This window comes from Mya arenaria, chromosome 9 (assembly GCF_026914265.1).
Source record: "Mya arenaria isolate MELC-2E11 chromosome 9, ASM2691426v1".
In the NCBI taxonomy this organism is placed as follows: domain Eukaryota; kingdom Metazoa; phylum Mollusca; class Bivalvia; order Myida; family Myidae; genus Mya; species Mya arenaria.
This window is the reverse complement of record NC_069130.1, coordinates 16,286,610-16,308,170: the sequence shown is the minus strand read 5'-3', so window position 1 is coordinate 16,308,170 and position 21,561 is coordinate 16,286,610. Positions and strand designations below refer to the sequence as shown.

At 34.0% G+C, this 21,561-nt stretch overlaps 1 pseudogene; it reads left to right on the top strand.

Annotated features, from left to right (window-relative positions):
- Positions 1-20,731, top strand: LOC128245801 (heat shock 70 kDa protein 12B-like; annotated as a pseudogene).
- Positions 20,732-21,561: the final 830 nt, after the last annotated feature.

Sequence of the window (21,561 nt, the reverse complement as noted above, 5' to 3'; positions counted from 1 at the left end):
GTTTTTTCGAGAAGTCAGCATGCGAGCATATTGGATATGTCAGAATGTTAAGTTGGTTCGTTAGTATAACGAACGGAACATGCACGTAAGTGCCGTCTTTTAACTATTAACTAACTGCAGAAACATATTAAAGCAAGAAATTTAATCATTACCTTTTTTAAAACTCGTTTTCGGTAATGTGTAGAATCATTTTAAATACTATTTTCGAACTTTGAGTAGTCCTCATATATAGAGCCACGAAGTAATATATTTAAATATACTGTATTGAAAATACATTGTTTAGTATTAGTCTTCGTGGAAATTGGATCTTTCGTTACATAAAAAAGCCTAAGTGTTTCAGCTTTCTTTAAGTCATAAGACCCTAATGTCGAGTTGATTAGTCAATCAACAAGACATCCAGGTAAACAATCAGAGCCGAATTGCTATTGTCTTGCTATAGTTAGCTCGCTATTCACCTGGATATTTAGATCCACATTTAAACGACGAAGTTAAAATTAAAGCAGCATGACGCGCCAGCTGGGCCTTTGGAATTCATGATTTTAAATAACGAGCTGAATGTGAGATGAAAGACGGATAAGCTCACCGATTGAACTTTGTTACTGTAATGTCAAACAGAACATCGTGCTGATGAGGAGTCAGTAGAATGTTCGGCTATCGAGCTTAATATCGTATTGCTAAAGGAGGAGCCATCTTGCATAAATATTATAACCAACACCATTATACTTAAAAGTAAGTCTTTTTACAATAATTGTGATACGCTTTTTCAGATTGGTGGACGAGTTGCTGCATTGCGTTGCTGAATCAATTTGGAGAGAGCGTGAGCAAATAGAATCGTGTGTTCTGCACATGCGAAGTGCGCTTCGATACACACATGTTAGTTCAATGTTTCCAGCATATCCCTTTAAATGGAAGTTCTGTGAAGGTAAGCCTCGTAGTTTTAAGGTTGCCCGATTCTTAAGAACGGATTAATATTTGTAAAGTCATTGGTTAACATATGTTTAATTTAGTAGCTAGGAGTATGCTATCATAAGTTGTTCCTTCGACACTCTCACATATGAGGCAACTTAGAGGACTTGCTATGCCCTTTATCTGAACTTCTTTTAGCGCATTGATTTAAAATAGTATTCGACGGTAGTATCCAGCGCTTGTTATAATTAGATGTACATAGTTGCCATTGTTATTGTGGAAATAGTTTCATCCTTATTCAAATTTGTTTTCTTTTTATGCTTATGTTTTTCCGGAGCACGGGAACCATAATTCTGACTGCAATATGTTATTGCCGTTTTTTCTTTTCTATCCTATAATTGAATCCAAAGCACAACCCCTATGGTTTAATTGGTATAGATAACTGATGTGTCATAATGAGAGAAAGTAATGCACAAAAATCTCTCAGCCTAAGCCTAACTCTATTAGCCTTCAAACTTCAAACTCAGATATATCATATTGAGGGGAATGGCGGTGTTAAGAAACCTTTATTTTCTGTATTACTTTAGTTACTGCCCTGTGTTCATTTACACACTATTTTTTTGTCCGGAGCATTACTTCCATAGTCTGTTTTAGGTTTTGACATTCTAATTTATAATAAGATAGATTTTATCGAATCAAGTGCAGGACACATAACCCTAGATATATTCATACCCATATCATATTGCTTCATATTGTTTTAAAACAAATTTGCTTAAATGGAATACTTGACATTATATTGTTTTCACAAATAAGCACCCTAGCAGATAAACCTTAAAGCTGAACTCTCACAGATGTACCGTTTTGACAACCTCTTTTGTATTTGAATGGGCCAATGTTTGCATGATTATCTAAAAAACAGTGGAATAGGACTGCTGACAAAAAAAACCAGATCGCAGATTTTCATAATTCCGTTCGAAAAATTTATGTTTTATGGCGAAAAGCGTTACTCACGGTTTAAGAAAATGCATAAATCATCAATTTCTTAACTTAAATATGAAAAGTTTACATTACTGGTGTTCATGCATGTTTGCATAATTTGGATCGTTCCAAGACAAAAAATAAATAAAGCTGTCAAAACATTCAATCTGTGAGAGTGCAGCTTAAAATAAAACAAAACCTACATTTTATTTAAGGTACACATGTAGTTTTAGATATTTGTTTATAATTATCCAGTATCAAAATGCTGAAAAAAACTATTCTTCATACAGCAGGGGATATGACAGTCTGAAAAATATGTGTCTTTGATTCCCCAGTGTTATAATGTACTTTTTATTTTTCCAGTTGTATGGTGTGAAAACTTCCACAAATTCACAGATGCTCAAGTCGCATGTTTTGTTAGGTGCCTTTTGGGTCCAGCAGCTATATGTATTATTGGGGGAGTTCTTGCTTTTCTATGCCTTGTTACCGCCGTTGGAAGAATTTCCAATAATTCGTTTATAGCCTGGTGTATTAAGGCCTTGTTGGTCATGATAGTTGCTGTTATTTGGATTGGCTACAAGCCAAAGTTGTTCACGTTGTTTTCAGTAGTCAATATACTTAAATTTGTAATAGACTGTGACTGCTGTGAAGTATAGTTGATTTTTGAAAAGAGAACATGCCTATAGGAGTTGTAGCAAGACTTTAAGCTGACATACGTATACCTTCGATTACTTGTAAATCAAACAAAATTGTTCTCATTTCAGGAATGATTCGCTTGATTGATGGCACTATCGGGGTATAAACGCAGTTTGGGTGCTTATAGTATGTGGTGTCCGAATGACTCCACGCGTACTTTAACCAGCCCAACTGCGTTCATATACACGATAATACCATTTATAACGCAACTCAATACATATGTTTACACCAAAAGCTAATTATTTATTTTCAGAACTGTTAAAATAATTTTTAATATCATTTTAGAAAACCTTACTGTAATTCGTTCTCATAAATTATCTATATAGACCCCGAGGCTTCATTTCGATGACCAGACATGTACATGATATGCCTAGTACGCTATTTAAATCCATATATGGTGATTCACGATCGAGGTTGTCCGGTTAGCGCAGTGGTTAGCATACTCGATTCTCACCAAGGCGACGGTCGGGTTCGATAACTGGCCTGGGGCCCATGTGAATTTGGTTAGTGGTTAAAAAGCCGGACAAGTGGGTTTATCGGGTACTCCAGTTTCCCCCACAACACAATTTCATGCTCTCGCACAACATCGTGCCTACGAGAGTGACTTTGCATAAGTTAGCATAATTTTTTTTGCAAATTGTTGTAAAATGTATAATGTTTATACTAACAAATCCGAGAAGGTTCCGTTCATCGAATATATTGTTTGATGCAGTTGATTTAAGGAATGAATGGAAATTGAGGTGAAAATATTAAGCGATAATCTAATGGGCCAAAAATTACCTTTAACAATACCGCTGTCATGTTAAAAGTAAATTGGTGTAAAAGGATGAACTGTTTTTATTATGGTTTGGGCTTTCTACAAAATTTGTAAGTGATTTCAAGATAACACCTGCACATCTATGCCTAAACGGAGCATTGCATTCTTATCTATAAATGAGAATTATAGAGAAAGCAAAATTTCATTAACTCAAATTTAACCATATAAGGTGGCACCAGGTTAAAGCAATAGCACGGAACGAGTAAGAGACCACAAACAGACCACATTCTAGATGTGCCACTATTGTTCTCTTTTGTATTTCTACTTTATGATTTTATTTTTGTGGCTGGTTAGCTTTAACACTATGTTAATAAACGATTGGACAAACCCTATTGATTTTCGTTCGTAGAAATCTTTGCATGCAGAGACGATATCCCGACAACTGTGTATGACGTTTTGTTTGTGACTGTGTAAGGCGGAAGGACCTTCATTTTGTGCCTGTTTTACCTTACAACTTGTGTTCTAAACTTAATGTTGGTTAATTGTTAGGCATCTAGGATGTATTATTGCCATTGAACTTGCTCTCTTAATAATTTGGTGTTCAAATGTAAATGCTAGTTAACAATATTGATGTTAGATTGTAAAGCCATATTTGAACAAAAATATAATATATGCAATCTCTATCCAAATAATAAAATGTGCATATAAATATATTGCATAATAAACACATTACGGATGTCTGTGTAATTTCTTGTTTTGCTGTGTTGTCCAACGTATGACATTTTTGGAAGGCATCAACATTTGTTGCAAAAACACAAATAAAAATGTTTATTATATTTCACTTAAACTAAATACGAACCAAAAAGGAAAACAATTTAAGAATTTCCTTTAAGTTGGCGACTTAAGAAGTTTGAATAGGTAATTGACGTTTCAAGTTCATTTAATCTTAAGTGCATGCTGAAGTTTGTAAAGCAACGCAAAATGTTGGTGTTCACCGAATGACGTGATTTTTAAACGACCGATCATCTAATCTCGCCGTGAACTCATTAGTCGAAATTGAGATGAAAGCATTTCCACAGTAAACATAGTCACTATTATTAAATGCCAATCAAATTCCTTTTCCATATCCAACAATGAAAATACAGCACGGCGTATTGAAAATCCGTACCATGATACTATCGTTTTCTGATTCCGTATCATGCGAGTACCGTGCGTAATCTTGGAACTACTTTCGCGTTGCTAAAACAAGCATAACAAAAAAACTGGTAAAACCTGTCAACCTTTAAACACATTAAACTATCTAACTTTACTCACGCTTCTGAAGCATGTAAATATTCAGGAACATGGTTATCATGTTCTTCAAAGAACCATGAGGATAAGCGTTAAGGAGAGAACACTTCCAGTCTATCTAGATAGCTACTTCAGTGAACTAGTTGTTGTCCATTTCGAAATTCATAAATTGTTGCATTAATGATTATCCATGTTTATTATCATAAATGTGAGCAGCTCGCCAATATAAAGAAGAAGGCGATTTCAAGTCATCGATAGAAATAGTGACTGACTCACGAACTTTCCTCAATTCTGCATATTATTATCGTCAAAAAATCCCAAGTATATTTACTTTTTTTAAAAATGGCCGCGTTACGTCTACAGGAAATGACGATTAGTGTATACTCGTAAAATAAGTACCGCTTTTTGATGTTTTTTGTGTGCTGTGACATTAAATAATTGTTAATTTTGCTAAAATATAAAATATTTTGTTATTATTATGCTCAATTAAGTGAATTCTGTAATGTTCTGAATTCGTTTGGCTGTAGTAGCCTCCCCTGACTTCATTACACAAACTACGTTAACACATTCGAATTCATACGCGCATTTGGCAGATGGCGGTAAAATCAAATCAAATTGAAACCAAAAAACAAAAAGGAGTAATTGAATAGGCAGGTATTTAAGAAATGGAATATTAAATATTACGATAAAACGATTTTCTGGCGACCTGCATCACGTCTCGTTCGGTGAGTAAACATGTATCCGTCTCGACCTGCGGTCTCGACGGATACGTGTTTACACACCGAACTCGACGTGATACAGGAAACCGTCCTATCATTTTATCCCCTATGTATACCGCTTACACAAAAGCAAACACAAAAACAAATATATATCTTGATGAGCCTATCCAAAGGAGCGGAGTCTAAATACCAACAATCGGACAGAGGAAACCGGTACGGTAATTAAGTCCGCTGCAGACGACCTCAAAGCTTAAGCTCTGCCGAGTATAGAAACAGACCAAATTACTTAAGGTCAATTATGTAGGATTGGTTTCCCACATACTGAGTGATAGAGGGTCTCAATTTACGTTCGAGTTAATGAATGACGTAGCTGAGCTGGTGTTTGTTAAACAGTTATTTGCAAAATCATATCACCAAGGTATAATGTGTAATACGGATACTGAAAAGCATTCGCAGCATTATTCTAAAGCAAATAAAAATATTTAATTGGGATATATACTTACCGTCAGTACTGTTGGTATTCAGGCAAGAGTTCAGGGAGAGCACAAGGTTCTTGCATTTGGGGCTGTGGTATGTGAGAAGCGAGTGAGGTCCCATAGAATCATTGAACACATTTCTAGTCTGGAACAGAGACGCCAGAGACGCAAATAGCAGATGAATATATATATCCCGACTTAAAAGAATCGCACAAATGCCGGATCGAGTGTCTGGTTAACTAGTGGAAGAGACACTGACATGGAACCCAATCCAGAGAGCACAAATCTGGCTGTGCATACGATTGTGCTCGACATGAATGAACTCATTCTTGTGAAACAATAGCCTATTCCATGTACAGGTAGACGTTGAGACATGAAACCAACTCATGCTGAAAGCATGGGGTGATATAACAGGCAAAGTCAGGTGAAGGCTAGATCTCCATTCTACCTTATTATGCAGAAATTAGCCTAGGACTGTGGTCACACAGACAAATACATAGATGATATGTTTTGGCATAAACAAACATGGTAAAAACATGTTTGTATGCTTATAGACATGTAACAATGTATCAGAGCATATATCGAAGCAAAAACATGCTTTTACTATGTTCGTTTATTCCAAAATGCATCATGTGAAACTCGCATGCCTCAAGTCGCATGTCTGACACGTTTTCACTAAGCATAATATTTTTTTCTCCAATACGTCCCACCACATTGCGGTATTTGTGGACAAAAACTCCTAGTGCCGTAAGAGCAAGTGTTTATCTATGTGGTATCACGTTTCGTTCGCCATTAAGGCACAGGTAGCTAGTGCATCCGTCAACTAGTTTCATGAGTGATCCTCTTCTAGAAGCAAAGCCATAGGGACAACTAAACGCTGCGGGCACTGGAGTCGATGGTAGCTGAGGACTGCGACATTTTGCAGTTGATAGTTAAAACGGCGCTACAGAGAGTTCCGTTAATGAGACCCCGGGCTTGTGTAAATATATCTGTTAATATTGCTTTTATCTTAATGATGAGAACGAACTACTAAAATAGAAGTCACACAGTCACCTTACAGCCGCCCTGTATAATACTAAGAGCCTAGGGTTGTTGTCAGCTTCACTATTAATACCTTCCTACAACGTGACAAAAGACGTTGATAGGAAGCATTAGGAAGGTCATCGCGTTACGAGGGTTGATTACAGCATGGTGACCGCGATACGAACTGTTCATGATGTTTGCAACAGAGATACTATAATTCAGTTATTTGTGTTTGAATAATTAGGGAGATATTGAATTTTCACTGCTATACTAGTAAAATATTCTTTTATGTGATTATCATTTACCAAAATTCTTAAGAATTCTTAAGAAACAGATATGTTTAATGACATTACTTAAGATGTATATAGAATGGCAAATATGTGTTGCGTTAATTATACTTATTCTAAGTCAATCAGTCCAGTTACTTTATTCACAGCTTGAATATGAGTTTCTCTGTACATAATGCCCTATATCGCTGTAAGTAGCACTCTGCTACTGAATTCCCACCTGACCTCATCCCTTAAACTGCCAGAGTCACATCAACATACAATTTTACAAAACGTTGTAATATTTTGGCAACCTAAACAACTTAACAAAAAATAACAAGAATATTAATTAATTTTTTGCCACATTGTATTTAGAAACTGCTATCACAGCAGCTGCTATGGATTGTTGTTGCTGCGAAAAAATAATATTTGTAGTCTTATAGTTGGTAACCGATATCTTTAAGCGTTAGTTTGCATTAACTACAACATAAAGAAAAACACACAACTTGAAACACAATTTAAGCCCATCACGTTGTTTTGCTTAACATTAAGAAATAACACTCACAGTGTGCAAGCAATATATTAGGTTTTTTTGTCATGTTTTTCATTTCTTCATTCATATGGAGGAATGGCATATATAATAATCATTCCATTTTAAATGATATACTGGTCAGAAGTTGAAGAAATATTAGTACTAGAAGTAGTTGAAGCTGAAATTGTATGTTGTCATTAAACCTTTTGGCATTAACTCGTTTTGAAAGGCGACGTCTTTATGTATTGTTTACAAAACCTTAATAAAATTTATGCTTAAATGACTTAATATTATCTTCCTTTCAAAAAAAATGTACGAAACACGCGTTGATTGTAAAAAAAATATTAAAGTAGTTGCATCGTTTTAGAATGCACGTTTTGAGAATACCTGATTTTACGGTCGATTGATGTATTATTGCATTTAAATGAATGCGACTTTAGTTTGATAAAAAATGACGTCATTTATTATATTCAAACAGCTGGTTAACGTTTAATGCCTTTGAACCTTTCTTACCATGTCACATGTAGCTTAGATAAACCATGTTGCTGCTAGGGATTTGACAATTAAGATGGTGATGTATAACATACGACAATTCAATAAGAGTGACACCTTTATTTAAAATCAATACTTAAACATGTATAACAAACATAAACGTTGAGTGATAAACCTTTAGCTACTACCTAAATAATGCATTTATGAAAATTACTAATTACTGATAAGAGGATTGTAACCGTGTGTTTAAAAGCTGAAAACGCAAAATTATTAAATGATTGATGAGTGCTAAAAGATTAACTGCGATCTTCTTTCATCTCATAATGTAGAAATACCGTGTTTCTGCACCTTTATTTCAAATAAAAGTCGGTTTTCTTCGACCTTTTCCATCCTTTTTGGTACATTTAAGCAATTGTGTTACGTGTAGTAATCTTATTCGGGAAAAAGAGTTTCATTGGTTCCGCGAAGTACCAAATGCTTTACGGTTGAAAATATTCTACCGATGGCCGGAAATGAACCGGGGCCGTCTTCGCAGTACAGTAATATTATGCAGTAGTCAAGATGGAGTGTCACGGAGGCTACTGACACTGTTAAATATTTGAAAATTATTTAAGTGTAACATGCAAATTCATTGGAAAAAAAGTTGTCTCCTGTCTCATGCATATTCAGTAAAACGAGATTTTGTCAGTCAATTGTCCCACGGTATGTATGAAGTGTAACGGAAGAAAGTACCGTGGTTGCCGACGATGATAAAATACAGCTAGAGAATATTTCAAGTTTAAATTTATGATTTATTGAAATAAATGAGCTTTTTTGTTAAAACACTGTCGCCTAATAATACAATGAAAAAACAGGGACAAGCCCAGGAGAAAATTAAAAAAAAATAAGGACCTCATAGCAAGGGTCCTAACGACAATTAAACATAGATACAAACATATAAACAACATACACAGATATAACCACCGAAAAAAATAATACCACATACACAAACACAAACACCACAAAAAATGTAAGATAAGTCAAGATGCACTAATAAACTCTTGAAACATTTGAATTAAATTGCATCGCAAAACGCAACTAAATTTGAAAATTGTTTTATTACCTGAAAACAGTATGCTTAATTTAAAGTAACACTCTTATTCAAAATTAATACATATTAAACATTTATAATAAACATTAATTTTGACTGATAAACCTTTTATTGCTCACTCAATAGTGCATTTATGAAAAAAATAATAATTACTAATAACAAAATTGTATACTTGTATTTAATAGCAGAAAACTTAAAATTATTAAATGGTTTGTGAATGCTAAAATATTAACTGTGGTCTTCTATAGTCTCATACGATAGAGGTACCGAGTTTTATGCTCATTTCTTTCAAATTAAACTCGGTATCCTTCATAAGAACTGTTGTTTTTGACATTTATTCAAATTTTTGGAATATCAAACAAAATTATTAATTGTGGTAAATCTTATTTGGGAAAACGTTGACATGATAAAAAGGTAAAATTAATAGTTTGTTTTACAAAGCATATACAGATTGCGTTCTATGACAGACTGTATTCGGAACATCAAATACAGTTAAGCTTATGATTTGCTACCCACTAAGAGCAAATATGAACCGAAAAACTGCTCAATGAATTTCAAATATTTTTTTACAATAAGTTTATAAGTCGTCAAATGTTTAACTATCACTATTTCTTTAAGAGTAATGAATTTCTTCAATAGGTAAAGATTTCAGATCTGTTTTCAATCATAAACCAGACAATAATAATTTATCATGTATGTCACTCAATCCCCCGAAAAAGAAAATGCATTAAACCTCAATGGCTAATTATAATATACCATATTACTTAATTCTGTGCTACTCCATAAAGGCGCCTTACAGTATAAAACGTAAAAAGTATTATGCACTCTATTTCAATTTATCATCATTACAGTATTTCAGATCTAGTTTTGGTAATATGCACTTCGGAATATATTTCCTTGTTTGTCGCTCAAGATATTTCTCTTTCTGTTGAACTTGTCCATTTATAAAATGCTGCATTTTTGTCAGCTAAACTTCAACTTTGTATCTTTTCTCAGCCATAACGTGTTTTTGTGAAATAAAATTAAATTTGTATTGCTTTATAAACCATATTTATTTCTCGACAAATTTGAAATACTCAAAGACTTATCACTTATAAACGAATTTTATATTATACTTTAAGATAATTCAAATAATATTATTAAATTCATATAAAAAATACAATTATGAAACATAATCATCGTTATGTAAATTGTACCAAATTGTTAAACATTCTACAGTATCAGATTATATGAATAATCCGATAATTCGCTTTGTTCGTGACAACACTCCAGACATACAACAGATACATCAACATAGACATTGTTTTGTTAATAAGGATCTGTGTTACCGCCTTTGAACGGTCAGTGAAATATGGACCTCAGTGTTTGATTCAAATAATTTATGTTACCTTAGATTATTCGTGACATATATCAGCAGTTTAAAGCATAATAAATATATAATCTTAATCGATGATACATATGCAAATCATTTGTAAGAAAAATGTATTAAATATTCATTTGTATACTGGTTAAAGGGACTCGTCCTAGAATTTTAAGGTTAGACCTCTTAAATAATAGTTTCGTTTGAAGCGTGATCAAAACGCGTGTCTCAATAATATTTAGCATTATTAATCAACTATAACGTATTTAACGAGATACAGAGACTATTGCCGTATCAAAACAAGACAATTGAAGACAATATATGCCAGAACTCGCTCTATATCGACCAAACTCGGCCAATATCGACAAAACTCGCCTAATATGAGTTTACTCCGCTTTGATTGGCTACAAAACTCGCCTAATATAGGATTTGAGAAATGAGCCATTTTCATTGGCTGTCGGAACTCGCCCTATATGAGAAATACGCTGGAAATTAATTTTAAAGGGTAGCCATTTTGTTTTCAGTTTCCGACTGTTTTGAAAATTTTGTGTTTGTATAAACCTTTATATTTGGCATAATTGAACCTACTGAACGATTGAACCACTTTGTACGGTTTGATATAACAGTTGTATTTAACCCGTAGGTGGATTTTACGACTATTATGATTTTGTACGCCGACAAAATGGACGACGAAGGTGAAACATTTGACGTGTTGGCAAACGATTTACAAAATTAAGACGAAAAGACATGCTTCCTCTTGCAATGTACAGTGCTTTATTCATGTGCAATGTCACTATAAAGATGCATGTCAAAATCAGCAAAGTCAAGTCTAGAAATGCAGACACCATGCATTAATAAGGGATAAATTCGGCTTCAATGTGACCTAAAGGTAAGTTATAAGAATGTTTTTAACCAAAATGGTAATAGTTAATTAATAAAAAACTTATTAATAAGGTGATTAAATATTGACCAAGTTATTTGTCCTCGGTCAGCTGTATTTGAATTCGCCCTTTCGGGCTCAGGCAAATACAGCTAACCTTGGAAAAATAACAAGGCCAATATGAAATAACCTAATTAATAACATTATAATATATTTATTTCAAGTTCAGAGGAGAGTCAATGATTATTTAGAATTTGTTCAGAAAATGTACTATTGTGCCGAAAAGCTTTAATAAATTAATTGAAAATTATTTCTTGTTGTGACTGGTTTGATAAAAACGAGTATCCGTCAGTTGCTATTTTGTTTGCGTGTATTAAGTTAAATAATACTTCTCAAGTTTAAAATAAAGATTATTGCTAACACTCACTCTGATAACGAATCACTTGAATCGATATTTGATATCTTTTATAAGAGCACGCACTAGCCTTTAAGATATCATTTTTAACAGTACCCAATAACTAAATGGTTAACAACTTAATTTTACATTTCATAGATATGAAGATGACGTGTATAATAAACCTACCCGTATAGGAAAACGACGGGTATTGCCCTGAGTTTGAGCAAAGAGAAAGTGTGTAAGTGTGTATTCAATACAAAGTTAAACGGAAAAAAGATGAGTGAAACAAATAAAATGAAATAATTGTTGCGGCGATAGATTTTGGAACGACATTTTCTGGTTACGCCTACTCTTATAGGGAGGAGTACTTACGAGATCCTCTTCAGGTTCGTGCTTTCGCTTTCCATAGGCATGTACTATGTGTGCGAAACTTATATTTAAAGTTTGCTCTAAATATTTTTTTAAAACACTTGAGTCTGTTTTTAGAATCCATTATATTGAAATACTCCTAATCATCACTTTTAATGGTAAAATTGGATAAAAACGGTTTTTCACTACCTAATTACGGTAGGGCTGTAATGAATGAACTTTAACAGCAAGAGGTAAAGATATCTCCTTTTCTATTTAAAATGATTCTATATATAGGAAATCGTTTGAACATAATGAACGAAATGACATGCCTTTTTATAACAAACCTATTTTTTTTAGTTAATATTTCTACAGTACCAAAAAACACGATTTTTGTTCATTTTAATTATTATTTCCGTTGAAATGTGCAATGTTTTCTGCAATCAAATACCAAAAATATACCATTTCGTTTCTCCAAAACTAGGTGACATTTTGAACGACGGGTACAGTTCACATTCGGAACTCCTCGGCCATTGTTATCTAAAACAACCTCGGATGTATGCCGGTACATCAGTAGAATAGTTCGTAAAATATCGAATTATATCATTAATTATATGAAGTAGTTTAACTTATATTTGTCGATCTAAGTTTAAACTGGTTGCCAGTGAAGTGTTTTATTGCAAACATAATTAAGATTACCAAGAGTTAAGACATTAATTTTAGCTGCAAAATTAAATTATTTCGCGATCTACTTGCATCGGACTTAAAGGGGCAACAGGACTATATAACCCTCCAGGTGGCGCTGATGCAAGCTTTTGTATAATTTTATTCATGTTTCACATCAGGGACACATTTTCCAAATTTATGCAATGCTTACAAAAAGTTGAGACATGAAACTTTGCAGGCATGTAGAATGAAGGTTAAACAAATAAAAAAATCTTAATTTGTTTTTGAAACATTACTAGAAACATGACTTTGAGAAAAAAATCCAACTGTCAGATTGAACATTTGAATTTGCCGGGGGAGTTGCTAATTGGTGTTCTGGGGGTTATGAACTCTCTATTGTAAACATTACCACGTGCTGATGTTAACATCCCTAGCAGCTTACTTGTAGCAGACGACATGCCTCACTATCAAATACTGTAGTAATAAAAGTGAACAAACTTTGATAAGTTTTTATTCCACCTGCTATTCCGAAAATTATTGATAGATATCATCAGCTTCATATGCTACATTTTAGTCTAATTGTTTTCTATGATATTAACACTTTTTACTTTTGAAGCGTTACGTAATTAATAAGTCTAGTGAATCATTCCTAGGTTGAAATATGTAACATTGTTTTCATATTTGTCGTTTAAAAAAAAAAATTATGAGCCTCTTTGCTTAAATGTTAGTTGCTCCTTCGCTTTTCTATCAAAAGCTTTGTAATCATTACAAATGTTTATATCCCAGCCAGGTAAAGTGAATATCTCCTGTTCTTCAGTCATGTATATCTTTGTCCTGATTATTTTGTTCCATAATTTGAGTCTTCTTATTGTGCCCAAAGTTATTATTTTAAAGGAATACAGTACCTAGTTCCATGGCTTGCAAATGTTCATGTATAACTGTGTTTGAGTTCCCTCCTTTTTGACTCAAAATGTGCGTTTGATTTCCAGTTATCAATACACAAACCAGATTCCAGCCAGTGACATTTAATTACCAATTAAAGGTGTCAACACTATCTGAATTGTTTCCTTGCTGAACTCGTTTACAATAAGGTTAATTTGTACTAGGGTTGTGGATGCATTCAATAAAGCATTATTATTGTTTGTTGACAAAATAATTAGTTTTGGATTCCAGACTGAGAATAAACCTTGCTATTTTGGATTGGAATGAGAATGCTGATTCTAAACATTTGAGATGGATGTCCCATACAGAAAAAAGATATAGTCGAGCTTACAAAATGCCAGTTAGGAACAGGAAACAATCATTTCAAAGAAAACATCTGGAAAAGTTGGCGTGGTCATCTTTATTTCATATAGAAGATTGTAGTGTTGGGAAAGACATCGTCTGCTCTGATCAGCCCTGTTTGTTTACATTTCTCTTGTGTGTGCTAAAGATAGAACACTGAGTTTAACAGACAGGTACATAGCTGAGGGAATTTACAATAAGCCACTCCCCATTTACTCGCTGCCGAGGCAGCGAATGTTGCCCCTTTAAACATACCGATTTCTGAGTATGTAAATATTTATGCAAAAAGCTAGAGAAACAAGCTCAGTAGCAAAATGTTTACACATAAACCCGATTTAGTGGCACTGGGCAAACGCCAGAGACATAAAACAAAATATCACAAACAAGAAACATAGAAGAACAGTACAAAACTCCAGAAACAGCAAAGCCTTCAATAATTCTTGAATGTCGTTTAAGCCGCTGGGAAGCAATGCATTTTATTTTGTTACTTAATTGCTTAAAAACGTAAAGCCAAAATTACAAACTACTACTTTAAGCAGCCGCAATACTTAATCATGTCGTTTATTAAATGTCTGTAGATCACCTGCGGCATTATCTATTTTTGTCAAAACTGCTTTTTATTTAACTTCTTTCATCAAACTTATATCCAATTTCTAGTTTTGGTGTTGTCTATTTTACGTTACTATTTATCTGTTGAAACAATACAACCATAAAATGCAACAAGTATGTTACAGGCATTACATACAGGACTCATAGTATTTTTGTGCCAATTTACCTTTGTACTTGATGACCTATTACAATGCTGTTGTATCATACGTGGATACGAGGCTTTCGAAAATGGTTTATTAAAATAAACATAATAATTGTGTCTAAAAAATGCTAAAAGGGTAATTTAAATTTTAGTGACCTCTTAATTTATATCTTGGTAATAACAGTTTTTTAATGGTCGTATTTTGTTGTTATGTAAATGTGCATCCACTTTTTTTATCCCAGTCTTTGTTAATTAGGTAATTTACTCAAATATATAAATATTTGTTAATTGCATCAGTTTACAGTTAAGCACATTAACGTGCAAACAACCTACATAGTTTTACATAGACATTTAAGTTAGGGTGGTGGGTACATGCCGTCTATTTCAGTTCAGACGTTTGGTAATATTTACATATAATTATTTGGGGAATGTGGCTAGCAACTTATAATATTAAACATGACATAACACATTTGATAAACTGAAACAACCGATATAATAACATACTTGAAAACATTGTCTTTGCCAATTTCGTTTAAATTGATAAACTTGTAGATTTACAAGCATTGTAGTATTTCTGGGTCCCAAACATTTAAAATATCTCTTAAGGTCAACGCTTTTGGTCAAATATATTTAATGAATTTAAAAATATTTCATTCATGGAAATTAAAAAAATGACAGTTTAAAAGTAATGCTTTTCGTCGACAACATCGGCCAAAGAGAAAACTTTATTTTAGATTTAGGTACAGTTTGTTGTCCCCATCTACCAAGTATGTTATGGAAGTGGAAGTGTACTGAAATGTATAAGATTTCAGCTTCGACAGTTTTGCAATATATTGAAATACTCCTCAAATGTTTTATCATATATAATTAACGCATGTATTTTAGATGAGCTATTGATTTGTTCGAATCAGGTTTAATAAAATTCGTCCACAAGAGTGGATTTTACAATTGAAGAAATGTTCCGCGTATTCATTCTAGTTTGGTTAAGCCTAACATATGAATATATCCCGTTTGATCAAGTATTGATTTAATACCTGTGTGCCAAGAGGTATTTTTTTAATCAATAAGCTAACCTTTAAAGTTTGCACTGACAACATTATCAATTCGCTAATTATTTGGCACCCTGCCACTACCCCAGGGAAATAGACATAATATCAATATTATGGCTTTACAAGTCGGACATGTCTTTAAGGGACTGGACCATGGTTTCTAAAATGCACTTTGTACAAACACATAGAGTAATGGTTGCAAATCAAGTATTTAAACTAAGATACTGGCAGCTGGAACTCTTCAGAAAATGTTGATATTTTCTCCTGAAGACCAGACTTTTGAATTCAGTTTCTAACGGGATTTAGCGATTCGTTGTAGCGTAATTGGTTGTTTGACATTATCACGTGATGTTATCACTGTTTTCTAAAAAAGGTCCAAATTCTCATTTTCTTTGGTAAAAGACCATGTGGCCTACAGGTATCAGTCTCGTTTTTTATATTTCTACTTAACTGGTGCGGGTTCGCACCCTACTACGACCATTTTTTAAACTTTGTGTTTTCTTCTGCAAGTTTCGTATGAAAGAGTAAAATAATGATACTAGAATAAGTGTTTTCAGATGCATAACCGGGAAACGTTTGGTAATAAAAATTAGCGAGCTACATTTAGCAGTTTTCAGTTGAATCAGAATGAATGGGTTTAAATTATACTAATAATTGTAGTATTACAAGTCGTATTATCACATACGCTGTGCAAATAGAAAATGGACCTACGTTATCTACATACAGATATATTCAAATCGCTGGGATGGCCAGATTCTTCCGCAAGCCCCTACTGTGCTACTGTTCAACAGTGAAAAGACGGAATCTTACTTCGGATTCGAGGTTTGTTCGAAAAAAATTGTATTCCGGATTACTATTATTATCTTTACTTTTAATTTTATTCGCAATCAAAGAGGATATTAACAATGATCGGGGATTAACCCTATAGCAACCGTTACAAGAATAATAGTTTGACAGTCCAGGTGTTGGAATCTTTCACCAACGTAGGCAGATAAGTATATTTGCTTTCGGACAGTGATCTACATCGAAATATGTCGTACATTGCTGATATGTATTCACTTAAAGGCGGAAGAGAAATACGATGGACTTATAAAAAGAAAAGAACATAAAGACTGGCGATATTTTCGAAGGTTCAAAATGGATCTTCACAGAGAGAAAGTATGTTGTTACTTATATGTGTTTTGAAAATTGAACAATGCATACCATTATTTAGTTACAGTAACTGTTTTTTACTTGTGTACTTTTATAGTTGATATAAGCATAACATCCAGGTAGTACCACTTTTAAAACTTAACATAACTATTTAACTGTTAATTATCTAAACAATTATCTGTTTGAAACGTAAACATAATTTTCTTTGATGTCTAATTAACCACTTTATAGAAACTCACGGAAAATGACTATAAAAGATGCACAAGGGAGAAAGATGCCTGCGGTGGAAGTTTTTGCCGCTGCCATTAAACATTTGAAGAATCATTTTATGGAGCAGGCTGGGCTGAGGGTAAAACTCCAGGAGCATGAAGTTCGTTGGGTGATCACCGTCCCTGCTATCTGGAGTGATGATGCCAAAGAATTCATGGTTGAGGCGGCAGAAATGGTTTGTCGTCATACTTAGTTTAAAATGCATCCATATAATTCGTCGATACGAGGCTTTTTCATGGTAATTTAAACCATCATAACTTTATACGCCTAACGTCATAATTAAAATTCCAAATAAAATGTTTTTCTTAATTTTTGCATTAAGAACATGAACGTCACACCGACAATTTGACATCCTGCTGTGACAACACGGCATCTTTTTTCATTTGGACTGTATCATGATATTATCGTTAATGCATTTGATTATGAAAATATGGTTTTGATAGAAAATATGGGCCTCCTTCAGTTTCATTAAGTTGGGTCTGTGTGACATTATATTTGAATATAAATGTTGAAAAACATTGAAGTGTCAGATACAATCCGATTATATCTTTGCTTCTCTAAGGCTGGAATAAAAGAAGATCAATTATCACTTGCATACGAACCAGAAGCTGCGGCTATCTACTGCAAACATATAAGACTTGCAAAGCTTAAAGAGCCAGGAAAAGATGCAACAATTCAACCGTTTCCTACGGGACTGAAGTTTCTTGTTCTTGATTTTTGAGGTGAGTGTAGCTTGAATACATTTATTTTGACATTGCAGTGTATCTTATGACAGGGTTTAAGAATGTCACACATACTAATCAGTCATGTATTTAAGCTATCTGCTATAATAATGATTGGCACTAATTTTGGACAAATGTTGCCCTTGTCATCAATGGCGACATATGTTAGGCAAGACAAAAACATAATCAAAAAGGCAAAATCGTATGCGATTTCCTTAATCAATAATCATTTTATTACTTAAGTTTATACATCAATTTGAGATTTGATGTTTCATTTTTTCTACTTGTCTTGTTAGGTGGAACTGTCGACATTTCCGCACATGAAGTGCAAGAAGACGGCACCCTAAAGGCACTTATAGAGCCTTCAGGTGGGAAATGGGGAGGGACTCTTGTCGATGACGGTTTTTTAGAAATATTTGAAGGTCTCTTTGGAGCGGATATCATGAATGGCCTAAAACACGACATTGAACAAGCCGAATCAAAACGCGAGCTTGATGCCGAAATTGAAATGAAGAAGAGAACAATTGTTGGTAAAAGTAATGCCAAGGCTAATAACACTATTTCGATTAAACTACCATTCGCATTGCGTGAAGGAACAAAGTCTGCTCAGTTTGAAAGTGCTTTAGAAAGCGGAACATATGAACTCATACAAGGTAAACTCCAGATTGACAATTCAATTTTGTTATCGGCCTTCGAAAATTCAGTTTCGAAAATCGTACAACATCTTAACATTCTGCTGGGAAAGACCGAGTTGGACGATTGGATGCTGTTGTTATGGCTGGCGGATTTTCAGACTCGAAAGTAGTTCAGGAAGCAATCAAAGACGTTCTAAAGAATTACCCGAAAGTAGACCTGATAATACCAGAGAACAGCGCTTCAGCTATTGTTCACGGTAATTATGCAATACTATGACATAGAAGATCCGATGCCACGTGCTCTAGCATGCGGCTTTTTTTCTGATCGAGGCTTTCGCCTTTCCTGCTATTACCCCGCTTCTCATTATTCAACCACTGTCTAAAATCCCCATCATGCCCGAAGCAACTGTTACTACCAAATATACATTAAACTATCAATTTATTAATGAATGCGATGTTGCTTTTTCTTTTTTGCGTATCATGTTTGAAGCTTCATATGTTTGGTTGTGTTCTTTCAGGAGCTGTCTTATATGGATTCAACCCATCAGTTATATCAACCCGGAAATCAAAATACTCGTATGGTAGGTTTAAGTTATCTCTTCATATCTATAAATCCTTGTGTTAATTATTAGAGAAATGTAAAGGAATGCAAATGATGTCAATTATTTGATGAAAACTTAAACTTTTTTGAAATAAAAAGAGAAAGAAGAGCATGCTTCAAGATGATGAAGTACAAAAAGCAGACGCATATTATAATTTGTTTGTAAGATTATGTTGTCCGCTTTAAACAGGTATCATTCTTGGCAGTAACTATGTACAGTAAATACTTTTTGTCTTATTTCAGGAATTAGTACATCGGCTCCGTTTGTTGAAGAACATCATCCGTTGTCACATATTGTGCAAAGAGATGGGTCCAACAAATGTGAAGACATATTCAAGGTCTTTGTTAAGAAGGGTGAGGAAGTGATCCCTGGACAAACAACGGCTACTCATACCTTCAAACCCTCTCCGTTGACTCGAGAGAATCAAACTATTGAAGTTTACAAGTCAGAGGACGACGAACCACCAATGCTTGTTACAGAATGCCAGAAAGTTGGGCTTGTGTGTTTTATTGTACCCAATGTTGACTTTGACGCAACGACTGTCAAAGTAGACATGAAGTTTGGAGGTACACAGATGACCGTTTCCGCAATCGTAAATGGGCCGAATGGAAGTAAATTAGTGGAAGCCTTTTTTGATTGGCTATAATACACATTGTCGTCACTGTTTATGATTCAAATCGTGGTATGAAGGTTGGAAACGAAGATTCTGTGTTACCAAACATTGTGATAAAACTACAAAAAGTTTCAGTGCTCAACTGATGGTATACTCTTGTTCATTGTTACAACTATAAAGAAAGATAAATGGCATGAAGTTTATATACGGTTTGCCTTACAGATATATTACAGGATTGTACTTTATAAATTGAAGGCAAACATTTGAATAGTTTAAACTGTCAGTTGAAGTTTTCGTGCTGCGATCATTCCAAGCTGTTAAGAGGCCTGCGACACTATCCACCTTTTGTACGGCCGACTAAAACAGGAAGTAATCCTTGTCTTTTTCGGACTCTCGACGCCGTACTCCAAATATCATCTACTGCAAAAAAACAACAACAACAATAATTCAATTTATACCAATCATCATACAGATGTAACTACTGTACGACTTTTTCAACAGTCAAACATCTTGTGATTGTGCTAGAAGACACATAGTCAATCATACTTATAAATATATTGTCTCCTTGATGTATGCATGATATATACTTACTGTTATAATTTGGGGTTTTAGGCATAAGATTGTTACATACATTGTATGATTTACATTTTTTAACATATTGGTAAATTCCCTACTGAAACAAACTTGTTATTGAGATAGACTCAATGAATTACGTTCCTAGGCGTTACCTAAGTAACAATCCTTGATAAACATACCTAGTTTATTATAAATAGTATGTATGCTATGGGCTGTTTGTTGAGTTTTGTGCTGTTCTTCCATGTTTCTTGTTTGTGATTTTTGTTTTTATTTTTATATGTCTTTGGCGTTTACCCAGTGCCAATAAACCGGGTTTATGTTTAAACATTTTGCTACTGAGCTTGTTTCTGTAGTTTGCATAACTATTGTACCTAGATACAAGACTTTAAACACTTTTCGTCGAGAACACAGTTTGACCATTCAGTGTAAGAGACGCTTGTGAAGTATATATATATCAACGTTGTGCGCTTGTTTGACTGATATGTAAACAAATATGCGAGTCGTATGATTTTTGGTGTGAATGCAAAAAAGATTTTTAATATGTTATGTATATTTTATATGAATTGTTATGATTGCTAACAACGTAAAGCCTGAATCGGATATCATTTCCTTAAGAGAAAATACATCAACCGGGTAATCCCGACTTTCATTCCTTCCATACTGCATGGCAGCGATTAATCAACTGCCTTCACTCACGCAAGTTATAGTTAACTAGTCCAGATCATTGACAACGTTTCTAACACGGATCAAACCTGGGTCACACCGGAGGTCCGATGCACTTATAGCTTGACCTCTCGACTATCGCTACCAAATAGATTCTGGATGTATGTTTTTAATCACGCCCATTAAAAAGCCTCATATTTTAATTCGTCCAAACAAGACTATGCGCCACTATGGATAATGAAACGTCAAATATCTTTGTTCTATATGTATTACAATTAAAGCAGTGTTGAGATTGATTTTTGATTAGAAACACATATTTATTTTCTACATATTTAGTTACAGTAATTGATACATGTATACCTTTTCTA